Here is a 20178-nt window from a genome sequence, read left to right as displayed (position 1 = left end):
ACAGAGAGATTTATATCAAAGAAATGGCTCATGCCGTTGTAGAAGCTGCAATGTCCCAAGTCTGTGGGTCAGAATAGAGGCTTCTCCTGATTCAGGTAACTGCAGGGGCTGGTGAACCCAAGATTGGCAGGTCAGAGAGCAGGGCTGTTGCTCACCGGCTGTGAAGATTGATGAATCCCAAGATCGGCAGGCAAGACTGCATTTAAGCTGCTAGCTCAAGTCCCAAGAACCAGAGGTCAGATGAACAGGATCCAGAATAAGCAAAAGCCCCCGAGCCCTGCCAGAACGTCCACTCACACTTAATGCCTAAGGAAACTCCCCTTCAATTGGCTACTCACAGCAGATTCCATCATGTGGGTGATCACATATCAAATCTCAACAAGGAAGTGATCACAACATCACACGACTGCCAAAACACTGAGAATCGTGGGCCAGCCAAGTTGGCACACAATCTTAACTATCACACTGTCCAAACAGTCTGCATTCACGTCCAGCTCTGTGTGGCTTTCTTTTCTGGTCCATCTTCCCAAGGTCAGACCTTCCTGCTGGTGTGCACACACTATATCAAAGGAGCGTCCTTGGGTGGAAGTTTGCTGCAGGGATTGGAAGCAGTATGGACAGGGCTTAGACGTGCAGTTGCAGTGTCCCATGCATGTGCATGAAGGCCCTCTCAGTGCGGGAGGATGGCACATGAAGCAGGAGATGGAGCAAGAAGGGACACAACTTTTCCTAGGCCACCATATTCCAGCATCTATATTCAGTAATTAATGATTTTATTATATAAAAAAAAAGAAATATGTTAATTAATATTACACCATAGGCAAGTACAACCAGAATGCTACTTAGAAGCAAGGATGGCAAGACGTCATCTCCCGTGCTTTGGACATGTTACCAAGAGGGACTGTCCCTGGAGAAGGTCATCTTGCTTGGTAAAGCAGAGGGTCAGTGAAAAAGAGGAAGACCTTCAACCAGATGGATTGACACAGTGGCTGCAACAATGGGCTCAAACATAGCAAAGATTGTGAGGATGGTGCAGGACCGGGTAGTGATTCATTCTGTTGTACATAGGGTCACTATGAGTCAGAACCGACTCAATGGCACTAACAACAACAAACACCACAGGCAGTGCTATGGGCCGAATTGTGTCCCCCCGCCGAAATATATGTTGGAATCTGTCTTCGTTATCTAGTGCTGCTATAACGGAAATACCGTCAGTGGGTGGCTCTAATAAACAGAAATTTATTTTCTCACAGTTTAGGAGGCTAGAAATCCAAATTCAGGGCACCAGCTCTAGGGAAAGACTTTCTCTCTCTGTTGGCTCTGGAGGACCGTCCTTGTTTCTTTTAAGCTTCTGTTCCTCAGCAATCTTTGTGTGGCATGGCATCTGTCTTCCCCCATCTCTGCTTGTTTGCTTCCTTGCTTGCTCAGTCTGCTCTTTTTATATCTCAAAAGAGATTGACTTAAGATACACCCTACACTAATACTGTATCATTAACATAACAATGGAGCCCTGGCGGTGCAGTGGCTGTTTGGGCGTTAACCAAAAGATCAACAGTTCAAATCCACCAGCTGCTCCTTGGAAACCCTATGGGGCAGTTCTACTTTGTCCTATGGGGTCGCTATGAGTTGAAATGGACTTGACAGCAACTGGTTTTTAACATAACAAAGAAAACTCATTCCCAAATGAAATCATAACCACACGTATAGGGATTAGGATTTACAACACATATTTTTGGGGGAATTCAATCCATAACAGAATCCTAGTCCCTATACCTGTAGATGTAATCCAGTTTGGAAATAGGGTTTTTTTTTTCTTACGTCATTGAGGCCATATCAGTGAGAGGTGTGTCCTAAACCTAATCATTTCTGAGTTATAAGGAGCAGCATAGACACAGAGACAAGAAAGTACAGCAGGGGAAGATAGATGCCAGGTAAAGAAAGAGCAGGAACCTAGGAACACCGGGGCCACAGAAGCTGAAAGAGACAAGGATCTTTCTCCAGAGCACATAGAGAGAGAGCCTTCCCCTTTAGCTGGTGGCCTAAATTTGAACTTCTAGCTTCCTAAACTGTGAGAAAATAAATTTATGCTCTTTAAAGCCACCCACTTGTGGTACTTCTGTTACAACAGCATTAGTAGACTAAGACAGGCAGTACGATCCAATGACCATTCATTCATTCATTCTACCAGTCACTAAGTATTTATTGAGCACCTACAGTATTCCAGGCACTATTGTTCTAGGCACTAAAGGTATATCAGTGAACAAAAGAAAGCCTTTGCCTTCATGGGGCTTATATTCTCATGAGGAAGGCAAAAACAAATAGCAAAATAAATGTGTGTTTGGGTGCTGTAAGGGAAAACAAGGCATCTTGAAAGAATAGAGAGTGACAGGTGTGCCCTTTTAAATATGTTGCTCAGAGAAGGTCTTTTTAAGGAAATTACTTTTGAAGAGAGACCTAAATGAAAGAAGGAAGCAAGTCATGCAATTATGGGTAGTGGGGAGAGCTTTCCAAGCAAAGGGAACAACAAGTGCAAAGTCCTGAGATGATGCCATCCCTGCTGTGTTCAAAAAACACCAGGGAGCTCAGTCTGCGTGAAGCACGGTGAGTTGGTTGAAATGAAGCAGGGGCGGTGGCTACAGTTCAGATCATGTAGGGCTGTATAGGCTGTATTAAGGACTTTGGGTTTATTCTAAGTTTGAGGAAAAGATGTTGAAAGGTTGTGTGCAGAGTTATGGTGTCATCTAATTTGCATTTTTAAAAGATCACTGGCTGCCTTCTGGAGACTAGGTGGTAGGGGTTCAAGAGTGGAAGCAGGGAACTAATTCCAGAGGCTCCTGCTGTAGTTCAGGTGGGAATTGCTGGCTGTTTGATTTGAGATGTCAGCAGTGATGTCTCAGTGGAAAAGCACAAGTGTAAAATGACACAATGAACTTTTTTTCAATTCTGTCAGTGTGGCTCTGCAGCTGTATGTGTGACCTCATTTGGAAATAACATCAAAAGTCTGAATATGAGATCTTTGTGATTGTAGGTTCAGGGCCAAAAGGACCTTCTACTCATCCGCCATGGAGACTCTGGAACTGGTCATATTAACTTTACAGAAGTGATCATGTCTCTATCTACATACTACAGCAGTTTTCATGGACCTGTACTTTAATGGAGCCTATACATAATGTGGGAAAACCTAGTGGCGTAGCGGTGAAGAATTTGTCTGCTAACCAAAAGGTAAGGAGTTTGAATCCACCAGGCGCTCCTTGGAAACCCTATGGGGCAGTTCTACTCTGTCTTATAGGGTCGCTATGAGTCGGAATCAACTAGACGGCAACGGGTTTTTCTAACACATAATACTTTATACCACCCAGTGACTACAACTGCAGCAGCGCTTCTTCCATTGAAAGTGTGAACCATCTTCCTTAGTGGTAACATAAATCTCTCTTTTCATTTAGACATAGGTACAAACGGCTCTGAAGTACTTTGCATACCTTCCTGCCCCATCACTTCCTCCTCTGCCCACCGTTTCAGGTCAAGTCGGAAGCTCTGGTCAGACTGTGGAGGAAGAGGAGGGTTGAACTATTCCAGGCCCATATTTTCCCACTAAAAGTCAGTCTGCTCTAAACAGCTAGCTTGGAGTGGCTTAGAAAAAGAAAGACTTTTCTTGCAGTCCTTTCAAAATCTCCCATAAAAGACAAGTAAAACCCTTCAAAAAAGGAAAAGATCAGTTTTGTACATACATTTCTATGCTTCTTCTAAAGGTTTTGTTACATTAATTTTTTTTTTGTATTTTTGAGTTATTCACTGTGATGTGTTATTTTTTCCCCTTCCCACTTTTTCCTCCAAGCACATAATATTATTGCAAGCTTTCGACTAAAGATAAAATTACTGCCACAAGAGTAGGAAGTCACAGAGAGATCATATTTCAGATTAAATAGTTTCTGAACAAAGAGGATGCTTTTTAAAGATTCTACTAAATGTGACTTTTCAAGGGCCGGTGTAGGCAGTCTAGACGCTAAAATTACCTAGCCCATCTACGGATGGGAGGGAGCCATGGCTCTCTGGGAAGGCCTCCAATGATGCATAGGGTGATCTGCTATGACATTTGGACAGAACCTCCTGAGGGTCACACTTCAGAAACAGTATTTTTCCTTCCTGTCCCATCCACCTTGATTCTCAGTGACTTCATGTATGTAAAATTATATGGAAAATAAAAAAAGTGTTATATTTATCTTGCCGTTTCAGTATTTCAAAGCACTCTCACATTTATTACAAGAAAACATATATAAAAGCACTTTGTAAATTATAACCCAAAACCAAACCCATTGCCATCAAGTTGATTCTGACTCATAGCAACCCTGTAGGTCAGAGAACTGCCCCATAGAGTTTCCAAGGCTGTAATCTTTACAGAAGCAGACCGTCACATCTTTCTCCCTCGGAGCCACAGGTGGGTTCAAACTGCTGACCTTTCAGTTAGCAGCCAAGTGCTTAACCACTGTGCCACCAGAGCTCCCTATAAATTGTAAAGCACTACGCAAATGAAAGTTGTTTCGATAGTTACTATCTCATTTTTTTCTCATAAAATCCTAGAAAAGGCAGATATGAAGCTCATCATATAAAGAAGAAATCAGGACAAGATCCAAAGATGTTAGCTCTATGTACTTTTGGTGGATGATTTTGGGATTACAGAGAACTAGTTAAACATTCTATGTGTCAGCTTTCTCCTAGCTATAAAACAGTTTGGATGATAGATCTATTTATGAATATATCTTCCTGTTAAATTATTTTTGCAACACAAATTTCACTCTTCCTTAAAACCGCAATATAACTATCATGAGGAATTTTTAAAAAATATATGTAAGAGCAGGATAGGAGATTATAGCAACAAAAATTTGGAAGCTGGAATGCAGATGGACAAGTATAACTGCTTTAGTAGGTACAAGATATCTGAATCCTTAGCTAGTAGTGGAGAAAATTGGAAACAAATACTTAGGAATAAGGCATTGTTGGTTCAGTGGTAGAATTCTCTCCTTCCGTGAGGGAGACTCAGGTTTGATTCCCAGCCAATGCCCCTCATGCACAGCCACCACCCATCTGTCTGTGAAGACTTATGTGTTACTATGATGCTGACATGTTTCAGTGGAGCTTCCAGAATAAGATGGACTAAGAAGAAAGACCTGGTGATCTATTTCAGAAAATCAGTCAATGAAAATCCTATGGATCACAATGGTCCAACTAGGCAGCATTTTGTTTTATTGTGCATGGGATCTCCATGAGTCAGGGGCTGACTCAAAGATAGCTAACAAAAGCAAAAGGCTTAGATACCTGCAGTACTGGTCACCTCTGGAACAAGGGGTGTGTGTGTGTGTGTGTACCAATACTATGTTGTTGTTGTTAGGTGCCATCAAGTCAGCTCCGACTCATAGCAACCCTATGTACAACAGAACGAAACACTGCTGGTACTGTGCCATCCTCACAATCATTGTTATGCTTGAACTCATTGTTGCAGCCACTGTGTCAATCCATCTTGTTAAGGGTCTTCCTCTTTTTCGCTGACCCTCTACTTTACCAAGCATGAGGTCCTTCTCCAGGGACTGATCCCTCCTGATAACATGTCCAAAGTATGTGAGACGTAGTCTCGCCATCCTTGCTTCTAAGGAGTATTCTGATTGTACTTCTTCCAAGACAGATTTGTTCATTCTTTTGGCAGTCCATTTGATATTCTTTGCCAACACCACAATCCAAAGGCGTCAATTCTCCTTCGGTCTTCCTTATTCATTGTCCAGCTTTCGCATGCATATGAGGCGATTGAATACACCATCGCTTGGGTTAGGCATACTTTAGTCTTCAAGGTGACATCTTTGCTTTTCAACTCTTGAAAGAGGTCTTTTGCTGCAGATTTGCCCGATGCAATGTGTTGTTTGATTTCTTGACTGCTGCTTCCATGGTTGTTGATTGTGTATCCAAGTAAAATGAAATCCTTGACAACTTCAATCTTTTCTCTGTTTATCATAGTGTTGCTTATTGGTCCAGTTGTGAGGATTTTTGTTTTCTTTATGTTGAGGTGTAATCCATACTGAAGGCTGTGGTCTTTGATTTTCATCAGTAAGTGCTTCCAGTCCTCTTCACTTTCAGCAAGCAAGGTTGTATCATCTGCATAATTTGGGTTGTTAATGAGTCTTCCTCCAATCCTGATGCCATGTTCTTCTTCATATAGTCCAACTTCTCAGATTATTGTTCAGCATACAGATTGAATAAGCATGGTGAAAGAATACAACCCTGATGCACACCTTTCCTGACTTTAACCAACACTATAGTATTGTATTAATTACTAAAACATGTTTTGTTTTGTTGTTTTTTCACATTTTAACATCTTTGAAATGGCGTGCACCTTTCAATTGATGGCATTTCACAACTGGAATTGATAGAATTCTTTTTTTCTTAGATGTCATCAGGTGACTTCCCCTCCCCTGCTGAAGTAGGTATCTCTGAACTGGAGAATGTCAGGGACATTTAAGGGTGTGGGGATAAAGTGATGTCTAAGTTCTGTAAGGATTGTGCTGAATACAAGACCTCTAATTTTCTCTCACCACTTCACTCCCTGACCTCTGGCATTCAACGCTTTAGCTTCCAGGAAGGATACTGGAAGGCAACTCTTTGGGGAATCTGACCAGCTCAAGAGCAAAGGTCTAAAGATACTAAGACTAAAGAATTTCCAGTAAATGGCCTATGTAGATCATCCTAAAAGGAAGATCAAAGTAAAGAATTCCATCCACATACTCAGAGTCTGCAACAGATTTTTTTGTCCCCAACTGTAAATCATGAGCTCATACCCAAGGATTACCAGACATCTAAGGAAATCTAACTGAAGTTAGACAAGGAACAAAGCAGTTTGAAGAAAGAAAGACTATACAAAGAGAAGAAATTAAAAAAAAAAAAGAGACTATTTCTAATATCCTCGGAGAGATAAGAAACTAATTTACATCCATGAAATAAGAATGGGAGACTCCGAAAAAAGAAGATTCCACATACAAAAAAGACTAGAAGCACAAGACCACCAAATATCAGTTGCTATCAATTCCAGCTCAGGCCGACCACAATAGCCTAAATTTAAATCTCAGTAGAAATACTAGTTGAAAGTTAAAGATGAGGAGATCTCCCAGAAAGAAGTTCAAATGACAAAGAGATGAAAAATGTTAAAGAAAAGGAAGAAAAATTAGAATTCCAGTCCAGATGCTACAAACTCTGAAAAATAGTAATCCCTGAAAGACAGAAGAGAGAAATTAGATGGAAATAAATTATCAAAGAATTACTTAAAAAAAATTGAAGAATTAAAGAACATAATTTTCCAAACTGATAAAGTCCCAGTGCCCAACCTAATGGATAATAACTGACTTACACCAGAAGAGTATTGTGGACAAAGGGAGGTTCTAAAAGTCTCCAGAAAAAGGGAAAAAACAGATCACTCAAAGGATCAGGATTAAGCATGGGTTTAGGCTTTTCCACAATAGCGCTAGAAACAAGAAAACAGTAAAGAATGCCTTCAAAATTCTGAAAGAAAACCATTTACAACCTATAATTAAAGCCAACCATTAATCAAATGTAAAGTAGTAGAAAAATATTTTCAGACATGCAAAATCTCAAAATGTTTACATTTTTGCATCTTTATTCAGGAAGCTACTGGAAGATGTTCTCCACCAAAAGAAAAGAGTACATCAAGAAAAAGAAAGACCTGAGTTATAGAAAACAGGATATCCACACAAAAGAGAAGTAAAATGAATCTTATGGATGATGTCATGGGGAGATAACAAGATAATAACTGTGTACTAGTTGTGGAAGGCAAGCAGTCCAAATTGGGCAGTGTGACTTGAAAGAAGGACACATCGAAGGCTCTCATTATCATACTCTCTGCCTCTTTCTGACCCAACACAACTATTAAAGAATCTCTTCCATCAAAATAAGGGAGAACACCAAGAATGAGAAAACATTAGATCCAGGAAGTGGGAAACAATCCAGAAGAGGGCAAAGGGGATTCCAAAGATGATAGCAAAGAGCATCCAAGAAGACAGCTAAGGAACAAGCAGAAAGAGCAACTGCCTAGATGGAAGAATAATGATGGTCTCTAGGAGGGATATTTCCAAGAAGGAATACGTACTGCCAGAAATTTTGTGATGTGATTAGACTTGTGGAAAATTGTACAAAGATGTGAGGGAGATTAGCAATAGTACAAAGAAAATTAAATAAATGAAAAAAATAAAGCAATCAATAACTTCAGGAAGACATGAAAAATAAGAAAAGAAACATAATAATCATACTCTATATCACTTGTCTATGGAAATATTTGAATGGTCATTATAATATAAATAGAAATATTGATGTAATATTGGGAGGATAGGGGATAGAAATAAAGAGGATGGCAATGTAAGAGGGCTAAATCCTTACCTTAGTGGAAGTCAGGACATAATGTCTGAAAATGATGAACCAAAAGATAGCAGTTACTCATATTATTTAGAAGTATGTAGATGTGTAAATGTTGGATGAAATAGCTAAAAGAGTTAAAGTGATTGCATTTATGAAGGAAACTGGGAGGAATAAATGATGAAGCAGGAAAACACTACATTTTGTTATAAACCTTTTGACAATAATTGACCTTTTCAAAGGACCTTTATAAAGTATGACCTTTTAAATAAAATAATTTGTTTAAATATATAATTTTTTATTGTAATTGGTTGACATAGTGCAAAAGTACTAAGCAATGAGAAGAGACAAAAACATAACCTCAAAATACTTTGCAAAGAAATGATCAATAAAAGGAATCTGAGTTTAAATGATTAATGTTTAAAAATTCTTATTTTGATATCTCTTCTGATTAATCTGAAACATTTCAGGTTATCTTCAACTTCTCCTTTATCCTCTTAAATACACACACACACATACACACATACAAATCTCTCTCTCACCACCCAAGCTCTTCATCTCAAATATTTCAGTTCAAGTAATGAGTCTATAGTGAACAAAAAAAAATTTTAAATGTAGTTTACTCCTTTTATCAATATTTTAAGACTGTAAAGAGAATTTTGCGTATCTTTTGTAAAAATGTCAGAGGCCAAGTGGCACCTTTCAAATGCCCACGGGAAAAAACCCTGCACATGTAGGTGACCCAATTAAAGCTTAGTGAGGAGAATAGGCAGTGCTCTTAATGTGTCTGAGCTATTCCGTAATTCCACCCCCGCTCCTGTAACCTAACTCTTTACTTAGCATGCAGTTCAGGATTCCACTTGATTCTTGGTCTTCAGAGTCTTGCTTCCCCAGAATGGCTCTTGGGGCATCATTGTGAGCCCTAGTTACTGTCCCATCCATTCTGTACAGTTCTTGATGCTTCCTCCAAATCATAGACAAAACCCAAGACCTGGTTATCTGTGCCTGATAGCGGTTCAGTATCTGACCACTCCCCTCCAGCACTACCTTATGGTGAAGCTAGGTGCTGGCCCCTTAGCTAGGTTTGGGGCTCAATTTCATCAGGTTAGAGTTAAGAAAGAATAGTAAGAGTCAGCAGGAAGCCAAAACAGAGTAATCTGAGAGACAAGATCAAACACCAAAGACATTAGATTTTGTATTTTGGACATGTTGAGTTTTAGGAGTCTGAAGGACATATAAGAGAAATTTAGTAGGCAGTTGGATATATGGATTTGGCATAAAAAACAGACAGATTTTGGCTGGAAATATAAATTTGGGAATTAGCATATTGATGGTAAATACAGCGGAGAAGATTATCTTATAAAATTGTGTAGACCATGGGAGGGAGTCTTATTTTGTGAACTGGTTTAAATACTGTACAAAACTTTTTTGTACGTGTCCATATGCATTTTTCTGGAGAGTGAATGCATAGCCTTTTTCAAATTCTGAAAGGCATCAGTGACTCTAAAAAGGTTAAGAACTGCTAGTGTAAAGTGAGAAGAAAAAAGGATCCAAGACCAAACACTGAAGCCTATCAATTTTTAAGAAATAGTCTTAAGAGGAGATTTTGAAAGAGTGGCCTAATAGGTAAAAGGAAAGCTAGATTCATATGTGAAAATAGGGGTGCTGCCAAGTATGCCAAATGATTGCCTAAGTTTGTTCAAATAAAAGAAGGATGGAAAGGGTCCATTTGGTTTACCTTCAAGGAAGTAACTGTAACATTGTCGAGAACAATTTAAAATGAACTGGTTAGGGCAGAAACCTTCAGTAGAGGGGTAAATGAGAGGTAAGAAAGGGGATCCTCAAACTATAAAATAAAAAAATCTTAAAAAACAACCAGTTGCTGTTTATTTGTTCTGGCTCATGGCGAACCCATGTGTGTTAGAATAGAACTGTGCTCCACAGAGTTTTCAATGGCTGATTTTTTGGAACTGGATCACCAGGCCTTTCTTCCCAGCCACCTCTGGGTGGACTTGGACCTGCAACCATTCAGTTAGCAGCCCAGCACGTTAACTGCTTGAACCCCCCAGGAACTAAGAAAATCCTATTCCTTAGCTAATTCCAAGATTAACAACCAGGATTAATTTTGTCTTTTCAAAATGGATAAACCAATTTTCAACATCTCTCACACCCATTCTCCTTTCATTTTTCTTGGAAACCCTGCTTATTTCCCCCTTGTTAGTTAGTGACTTTCTGTTTCTTCTCTAAACAAAAAGTCAGAGGAAACATCTGTAAAGAAAACTTAGTCGTTAGGCTTACCTAGAAGCCAAAAGCAGTAGAATTTACATTAAGTTCTGAAACACGTACTTACAAATGTATATTTTTGCAGCTGCAGGTGAGCACTCAAACAACATTGAACTGAATTCAATTATATTGAGAGAATCATCTGCCTGGACTATGGAGAGAAACTCTGTAACTTCAAAGAGTTTGGGGCATCAGGGGAAGTGTCTTAGGCTATGTCTAAATCATGCCCAAACTGTTTATTGGAATTATCAGCCAAATGGTTTGAGAAGAATATCCTGATAAACCAAAGAACAAGTTGTTAAATTTTTATTTTTCAAAGGTTACTTAGGCATCACAGAAGCAAAAATATTGTTAAAGATGGCTATTTTAAAAAGAAAAAAACTATTCAATAAAATGGAAGAGGATTATGCTAATAATATGGTTTGTTTTCCTTGAAAACACAAACCTTAAAAAAGACATTGTCTCCGTGAAGTGTATAATGGCAAAATCGAAAATGCTTTCCTTCCTCCCTCCAAGTGTTACTCTACTACATCTTAAGCCTTGTGGCAACAGGGACTGTATCATATTCATCTTTATACCCTCGATGAGTAGCACAATAATAGGAACTTAATACATGCATTGAATAAATGAATGAATTTTTATTATTAACTCAAATGTATCTATTAGTCTCATTTTGGTTTTCTGTTTGTGCAATAAAAATTGGATTTTTTCTGTTATCTTATAGTAAAATATGACTATTTTTTTCCCACAATGCTCTTGGAACAATATTAATAAGACAATGGAAAAGAAAATATCATAATTCATTGGAAATGCAAAGAGCAAATAAACAGCAGTTAAATAACAAACATTAAATGTTGCACATATGTCAAGTAATAACAAGAATGCTTTTCCTAGAATCTGAAACATTGATGAGTGAGAGTATTATGGCATTAGAATTTTTTTAGGCTAAAAAGGAGCCTGATGTGGGTTAATAGTCATGTGCATTAAAAGGAAGAAGAGAACAGTGAATTGGTAGAAGCAGTTTTACTGACAGAAGACCCCATAACTTCAAAGCTTGTTATTTGACATTTTACAAAAAGGATTGGAATGTGTATGGCTGGGGAAGAGAACAAGGACAGTTTTCTTTGGTTGTAGTAATTATACTTTTTCAGCTTCCCAGCTCCTTAGGGATCACAAGTGGATCCACTCAGGAAGCGGTTACTACTGTGCTAAAACAAAACATAACAAAACAAAACTAAAAACAACATTAACGAAGAGCAACACACATAGACACCATTCGGTAAGTCCACTGTATTGCATGGACATTTGTTTATCCAGTTCTATTGTCAGTTGTGATGAAAGAGGCAATCAGAATTTCCAAAGTGATTCCGATTTAATTATAATTAACAATGATGCGTGGAAAGATGAAACCTTATTTCTTCATTTGAAAAACTTTATTATGGCAAGGTTTACTTGGTTCACATTAAAAACAAAATCTGGATATATGCATCCACCAATTCTTGTGAAATTTGAAAAATATGGAATGATGGTGCTTAGTAGAATCACCAAGTATACAGTCTAATAGATTTCTGCAACAATTAAGAGACTTTATTAAAAAGTAAACCCTATGGAGCAGTTCTACTCTGTCTTACAGGGTCGCTATGAGTCGGAATCTACTCAACAGCAACAGGTTTTTGGGTTACTAAAAAGTTTCAAGGAGAGTCAAAATAGTAGTCATTCATTTATTTATTACTTCATCACACTTCTATTGGCCAGGTCCTGAATCACTCCTCTAGCAATAAGAAGGTAATTTTAAATATACAAAATGCTTTTTTTTTCCCTAGAAAAACACATGTAATTATTTATCTGCTTATTGGAATTCTGAGTGAACTTTTCTATCTATAATATCTGCCAGGAAATCTCACAAGAATAAGTTTGCTTGCAGAATTGCTGACCCTTGTTCTTGGATGATATACTGTGATGTCAATAATATTTGCAGCTGCCACATGAACAGCTTTTCCTGTAGAGATTGTTAAGTCAGAATCTGAGAGTGAGGAAAAGGTTCTTTTCCCCTGTTCATCTAAACCTGTTACTGTCAAGTCAATTCTGACTCATAGCAACCTATAGGACAGAGTACAACTACCCCATAGGGTTTCCAAGACTGTAATCTTTACGGAAGCAGACTGCCACATCTTTCTCCTGCAGAGGCTGGTCTGTTATGATCACTGACCTTTTGGTTAGCAGCCGAGCGCTTAACGACTGTGCCACTAGGGCTTCTTCCTGTTCATCTGAGCATATGAAAACGAATTTGTCATGATGAGTTTTCCATCCTTAAAAATGAATGTTCTTGGAAAAGGGCTACTTCCAGGGGATTGCTTTCTGCATACACGTCCACTTTCAGAGCAAAAATGAAAAGACTCCCTTCCCAATACTCCCTATCCGCAAAACTAAAAACAAACATCACGTTGAGTGTTTATTTCAAAATTGAAAATATGAATGCACTGTTTTATTTGATCTCATTTTTTTTATTTGATTTCATTTCGATATTTGTATGTCTAGCCCTGACCTCTCTCCAGACCTCCAGACTCATAGTCTAACTACATGCTTGATACAGCCATTGGAAGTTTAATAGACATCTCAAACTTAACATGTCCAAAACTCGAGGCTTGGTCCCTACCCCCTCCAACAACCTTCCTTTCCCGTAGCTATCTCCCTTGTAGCAAACTGCATCACTATCCACCAATAGCCCGGGCAAAAAATCTAAGAATCTTCCCTAATTTCATAATTCCTTTATATTCAATCAATCCTTCAGCAAGACTTATTAGTGTTATTTTCAAAACTTATCTGAATATGTCCACTTCTTAGCACTTCCACACAGCTACCACCTCAGTCCAAACCACCACCATCATCTCTCACCTGACTGATGGAAAGACCTCCTAAACTGACCTCCCTGCTTCCACTTTGCCACTCTATGGTCTATACTCCACTTAGCATATAATCTCTTAAAAATATAAATCAGAGTGAACCTTTATTATATAAAACCCTCTAATGGCCTCCGGCTGCTACCTCCTTCTGTGGCCTATAATGCCCCAAGTGATTTGGTCCCCCTTACCGCTCTGTCATGGAGTCCCTGGGTGGCACAAAGAGTTAAGCGCTAGACTGCTAGCTGAAAGAGACACCTCAAAAGACAGGCCTGGTGATGTGCTTCTGAAAGGCCACAGCCTAGAACATCTTATGACGTAGTTCTACTCTGCACACATGGGGTTTCCATGAGTCAAAATGGACTCAACGGCAAGTAACAACAACCTCCCTGTGTTCCTTTCATTCCACTCTTCCCTTCACTCGCTACATTCCAACGAGAGGGTCTGCCATTAACATACCAACCTCATACCTCCCTAAATCAGTTGCAGCCTCTTTAACACCCCTAATCTTCACATCTGGCTGCTTTGTGTTTTTTTTTTTTACCATTTGTGAGTCAGCTGGAATGTCATCTCCTGAGATCTTTTCCATGACCACCTAATCTAAAACGTAACCTGAACACCTTCTGTCCATCGCCCTGTTTTTCTTCAGAGCTCTTATCACACTCAGTTTCTTTTGTGTATGTACATGTTTGTTTGCTGTCCAACTCTCCTGCTTGAATTTATCCTTCATGGGAACAGGCATTCAGTCTGCTGCATTAGCCACAGTATAGCAGCTAGAACTGTGTTGGCCCATTGTAAACACTCACTAAATATTTGTTGAATGACTCAATGAATTAATTCTCCCCCCAAAATTCTGCATAAGTGTATTTATAAATTTAGCAATTAATAACACTGTACTAAAAGTGACATCAAGCCAAGCCTTTGTGGAATAATCAGGTATTAATGTTTTGACTGCAAAGGCCCTAATAAATCCAGGTAATATTTATGTGATCAAAATACATTGTATTAGCCCTGGGAAGCAGATCCTTAAAGTATTGGAATATACCAAATGAAACATTTTGAGATTGTTGGCTTAGATAAAGTCTTTAAAATTCAAGAAGTTGAGTATGGGGCAAAATAGGCTGACAAGGGAGCAAATATATAGAGTAAGTATTGTGGGTATTGTTCAAAGTTCTGATGGTGAATGATAACTAGGGAAGGCAGAATTTCACTAAGCAAGAAGAGCAGCCTTTAAGAGAATCCTTACGTAGGCTGACTTGAATTGAATTGCCTTCAGTTTACAATGAAAGTTTAGGGGATTATAAGAAGTCTTCAGTTATAATAATGTCTTATAGCTACAGTACGCATTAATAAGAGCTACCTCTCTAAAGAAGTTTCTACGTTTTTATCGTAATAGGTAACTCTCTTAGAGCACAGAAGGTAATGCTCTTAGGAAGTATGGAAAACAAAGCCTCCAAAAGCTGTACACACAGTGTATAAAATTTGTACAAGGAAAGGTGAGATCCAGAGAAGTTTCAAAAAATAAATAAATAAAACAGTAGATGGTAACCTAGATTCATAAGAGCTGATTCGAAAGTTAGAGTTAAAAGACACATGTAGTCAATTCTAATTATCTGTGGCAACATGGCAAATGTTAACCCTGGAATGCTTCTCCTCGTCACCTAGCAGTCAGAATTCAATGTGTGAGTTTAGAATAGAAACTCATTTCCCTCTCACACAACATAATTATGAGGTAAATTTTCTGGAAAAAAACAATGCATGTAATAGGTTCCAAAGTCAAGTGGAAGTGATTGTTAAATTACTTGCTATTTGGGGTTATTCAAAATAGCCAAAAGTTGATTTTATAGCTATGTCATCACATATTTGAAGTGAATGAAAGAACAAATGAATTTATATAAAGTGAAACATTAGATTGGGGTGGTAATTGACTGCAAAGAGAAAAGTGGAGGCAGTTCAATATATGAGCTTTCATCTCTAGTATAACTTTGTGTTTTAAAAATATATAAAATGTTTTAAAATGTGAGTTTTTAAAAAATCATGTGAGTATGAGACTAGAAGGCATGTGATAGATTTGTCTAATCCCTTCATTATTACAGACATTTTACTGTTAAACGTGTGCTGATCAAAATTGCTAGGTAAAGTGTACCAAGGAACCTTAGCTCAGAGGTTCTGGGTTTTGCCCAAGTTCACACTGTTGATTTGGGATGGAACTGGTGTGGCTCTTGAATCTTAGGGCAGTGGTCTCCTAAGAAGGGTACGTTGCCATGACCATCATCAGATAATTCAAATTGATTTAGTTAGAACTATTTGAATAGATTATTTTTCTGTCTACGGGATGATTTTTTAAGAGATTATTTACATTCTCTTTTCATTGTTTTCTAAAGGCATTTTTTAGGAAAGAAGCAGGAAGTTTGGACCATGTTTCCTAACACTCTTCCCATGATAATTTATTGTTGGTAGCTGCTGTTAAGTTGGCCTCTACTCATGGCAACCCCATACACAATGGGATTGGACCTATGTGATCCATAAGGTTTTCATTGGCTGATTTTCAGAAGCAAATCACCAGACCTTTCTTTCTTGTCCTTCTTAGTCTGGAAGCTCTGCTGAAACCTGTTTAGCATTGTAGCAATACACAAGCTTTCACTAACAGATGGGTGGTGGCTGCGCATGAGGTGCACTGGCTGGGAATTGAACCTGACTCTCCCATATGGAACGGGAGAATTCTGCTTAACTACCACTGCCCTTTTGATAATTTATTAAAAACGCTAATATTTTAAAGGAATATTCTTGAGATCCAGGCCAACCTTTATTCCCTGGCCCATGTAACTGTGGAAGAACTTATGTACTAAACAAAATTATACTGTAAGTTCAGCATTCTTAAATTAAAGAAATGTGTTTTAAATACACTATAAGAAATTGTTACTTTTTCATGGATTTTTTTTAAAGCAAAAGAACATGTCTTCATTTCCTTTAGGAACGCTGGAACACAGAAGTGACTATTGACACCTGATTTCCTTCTGGCAGATGAGTAGATAGAATCAGTATTAACAACGTGCAGAAAATGCCAAACACAGGGGGAAATGACAAATGTGCCAGATTATTTAATATCAAGTAAAGATAAAGGTTAACAGAAATGATCTTTTTCTCTTCGTTTGCAAAATAAGTTAAAAGTGTTTTTTGTCTCTGCAAAATACTTTACAAAGTATAACTTTAAAACAAAGGTAGTGGTTTTCCTATATGTTTTGTGAAAGCACTAGAGCCCTGGTGGCACAGTGGTTAAGTACTCAGCTGCTAACCGAAAGGTTGGTAGTTCTAACCCACTAGCCACTCTACAGGAGAAAGATGTGGCAATCGACTTCCATGAAGATTACAACCTTGGGAACTGTAGGGCAGTACTATTCTGCCTTATAGGGTTGCTATGAGTTAGAACTGACTCAATGGAAATGATATTTTTTTTTGGTAGTTAAACTTTCCATAGCGATTTTGAGCAGTATATGTTTAACAGTAAAAAGGGATGTTTAAGCCCGATGTTTGGAGATAAATAATGACAATCAGATAATAAATTTCTTCAATTAAGTTGAGCAATCGTAATCAAACCTGAGGTTGTTTCAAGTATAGGCTCATGACCAGGAGCTTGAGAACAAAGTCATCCATTTCATTTCTTGAGGGCCTGTTGCATTAATACCAGTCCTCCTTTTGCTCTTATCTTGTCACCAAGTGAGTTTGGTAAACGAAGAGGGTGGATTCGCCTGATTCAGATATCATACCCACTGGCAAGAACACACTGAGGGAGGACGGCCCAAGATGGTGGCTTAGTCACACACACTTTGCCATCTCCCTGAAGCAAAGAACCAAGAAACTAAGTGAAACAGATACAGATGACAATCTGGTCACCCAGAACAGCAAACGGAAGCATGAAGAATTAGACTCAACACCTTTGAGAAGGAGAAATGGAATGAAAAAAAGTGAATGAAGAGACTCGCAGATCGTAGGTGCCCTACCAGCCAGCCCAGCACAGCATGGCCGTCTTGAGACAAAACAAGCAGTGTTCCTGTGTGAGGAGTACAGGAAGGCAACTTCATGGAATCCCCAATAGGAGTATCTCTGTCTCCTATTTGTGTAAACAAACCCTGAGCAAGGCAAGGTGAGCAGAACACGGACTGGATCCAAGGAGGAAAGGTGCAGGAAGCAGGGCAAGGGCCCTAGGGATACAGGCAACCATAGAGCAGGGAGGAAGCCAGAATATAGGGACCGAACTACTCGTCAGTGGTGGTCCATGATCATTTGGGCGGGTGGCACTGGCAGAATGGAGGATCCTTGGAGTGGTGGCTAGAGATCCCCTACCTGGCTAGATGCTGAATAACCCCCCCTTGCACTTGGTCGAGGCTGGGTCTTGATAACCAGCTGCATTCTGTGGGGAGTGCCCCAGCACCCACACCAGAGACTGGGGGAATACACTCCTGTACCTCCTTATCCCCCCGGCTCTCCTAGTGACCAGTGGTGAGCCCCCCCACCCCAGGCAATCCATGGTGCGCACACTTCCGCACCTTTAGACCTGTGACTGGAGGCTTGTGCATGCCCACACCCATCCCCGCGCTACCACACCCACCAACGATCTGCAGCATGCACTCACTTGCTGTTGGACCTGCAACCAGAGGCTTGTGCTTGCTCACTCTGACCATTCCTATGCTGCCTAGCCCACCCAATGACTGGTAGTATGAGTTCCCATGCCATTAATCCAGTGACTGGTGACCTGTGCACACTCATTCTGATCACCTGGCAACCAGCAGTGCACACACACAGCACCTAACCCAGTGGCCATTGAAAACACTCCCTGCAACCATGCCCAGGTGACCAGCTGGACAGACACATCACCTCACCAGCAACACCAGTCACAGCATGACAGGCTCCATCTGCACCTTTGCCAAATGACAAGCAGGGGATCCTAGTGACCTCATCTAACAGCCACACAGCTGTAACAGCACACATCCCGCACCCAAACAGTTCCTGCAGGCCATCTGCACTTGCACTGAAACATCTTGATACCTCACACCTACTGAGACACCAATTCGTGCACTCACAGTGGGCCTACCCCATCCATTTGGGTAGTACTCCTTCACAGCTGATACAGAGATATCCTGCCCTGACCTCCAGAGAATGCACTAACTGCTACCACCAACCAAGAAGGACCCCATGGTCCCACAAAGGCTTGGGGGGACCCTGATCACCCAACTCTTGTCACCCAATATGAGAGGAAAACCCACTGTCCCACCTCCGCTCAGTCCAGTAAGGGGAAACATACGAGCCTAACTACAGAGGGTTCACATGTGGGTGTGAACCACCATAACCACTAATGAGAGCAAATCGCAATGAGCCAACAGATACCACCAAAGTCACACATAGACCAGGATCACAAAACAACAACAATTAAAATAATGCAAAATAAGAAAGACATTCTAAAGAGAAAGAGAAGAAACAAAACTCTGGATACATCAAAACCAAAAAAATCAGCACAAAACAAAATACATACAATCAGTAAAGAAATATGTAAACAAACACCTTAATGCCTCGGAAACAGCAGACAATAACAAATCATGAAGAAACAGGATAAGAAGGCTCAAACAAGTGAGCAAGATAAATGGGCAGAAAATCTTCCTGAGGAAGAAATAGTAATAGAACTACCTGACAAGGAATTCAAAAGTCTTATATATAGGATCCTCAAAGAGAGCAAGGAAAACACAGACAAAACCCTAGAAGAATTCAGGAAAACAATACAAGAACAAAATGACAAAATAAACAATTAGAAATTATACAAAAGCAACAACTAGAAATCCAGAAGGTTTACAATAAAATATAAGATTTAGATAACTCAATAGAAGGACAGAGAAGTAGAATTAAATCAATGGGAGAAAAAATCAAAATAGAGGACAAATCCCCTGATACTAACATGCTTGAGGAACAATCAGAAAAAAAAAAAAAATGTAGAAAACCTAAGAGTCACCTGGGACACTCTCAAGAGGAATAATTTACACGTAATTGGAATTCAAGAACAAGAGGAGAGAAAAAAAAGCACAGAAGGAATTGTTGAAGATTTATTGGCAGAAAACTTCCCTAATACCATGAAAGGTGACAAAGTTTCCATCCAAGAAGCTCAATGAACACATACAGGATAGACCCTAAAAGAAAGTCACCAACACATAGCATAATCAAACTTTCAAAAACCAAAAACTAAGAAAGTATTCTGAGAGCAGCTTGTGAAAAACAAAGTATCAACTACAAAGGGTCACTAATAAGACTAAGCTGTGATTTCCTGGCATAAACCATGCAGGCAAGAGGCAATAAGATGACATATGTAAAACCCTGAAAGAAAAGAATTGCCAACCAAGGATAATATATACAGCAAAATTGTCTTTAAAATATGATAAAGAAACTAGGACATTCCCAGACAAACAGAAGTGAAGAGGATTTGTAAAAATCAGACCAACTTTACAGGAAATAGTAAAGAGAGTCCTTTGGACAGAGAGCCAATAACATCAGACAACAACCTGAGATTAAGACACATGACAGCATCACCCAAATACAAATCCAG

The 20178-nt window shown here is 39.3% G+C and overlaps 1 pseudogene; it reads right to left on the bottom strand.

The window, feature by feature from the left end:
* LOC101359544 (ERC protein 2 pseudogene) overlaps window positions 1-18271 on the bottom strand; it is a 47241-nt pseudogene extending 28970 nt beyond the window's left edge.
* Window positions 18272-20178: the final 1907 nt, after the last annotated feature.

Source organism: Trichechus manatus, unplaced genomic scaffold (assembly GCF_000243295.1).
Source record: "Trichechus manatus latirostris isolate Lorelei unplaced genomic scaffold, TriManLat1.0 scaffold00032, whole genome shotgun sequence".
NCBI lineage: Eukaryota > Metazoa > Chordata > Mammalia > Sirenia > Trichechidae > Trichechus > Trichechus manatus.
This window is presented reverse-complemented; position numbering and strand designations above follow the sequence as displayed.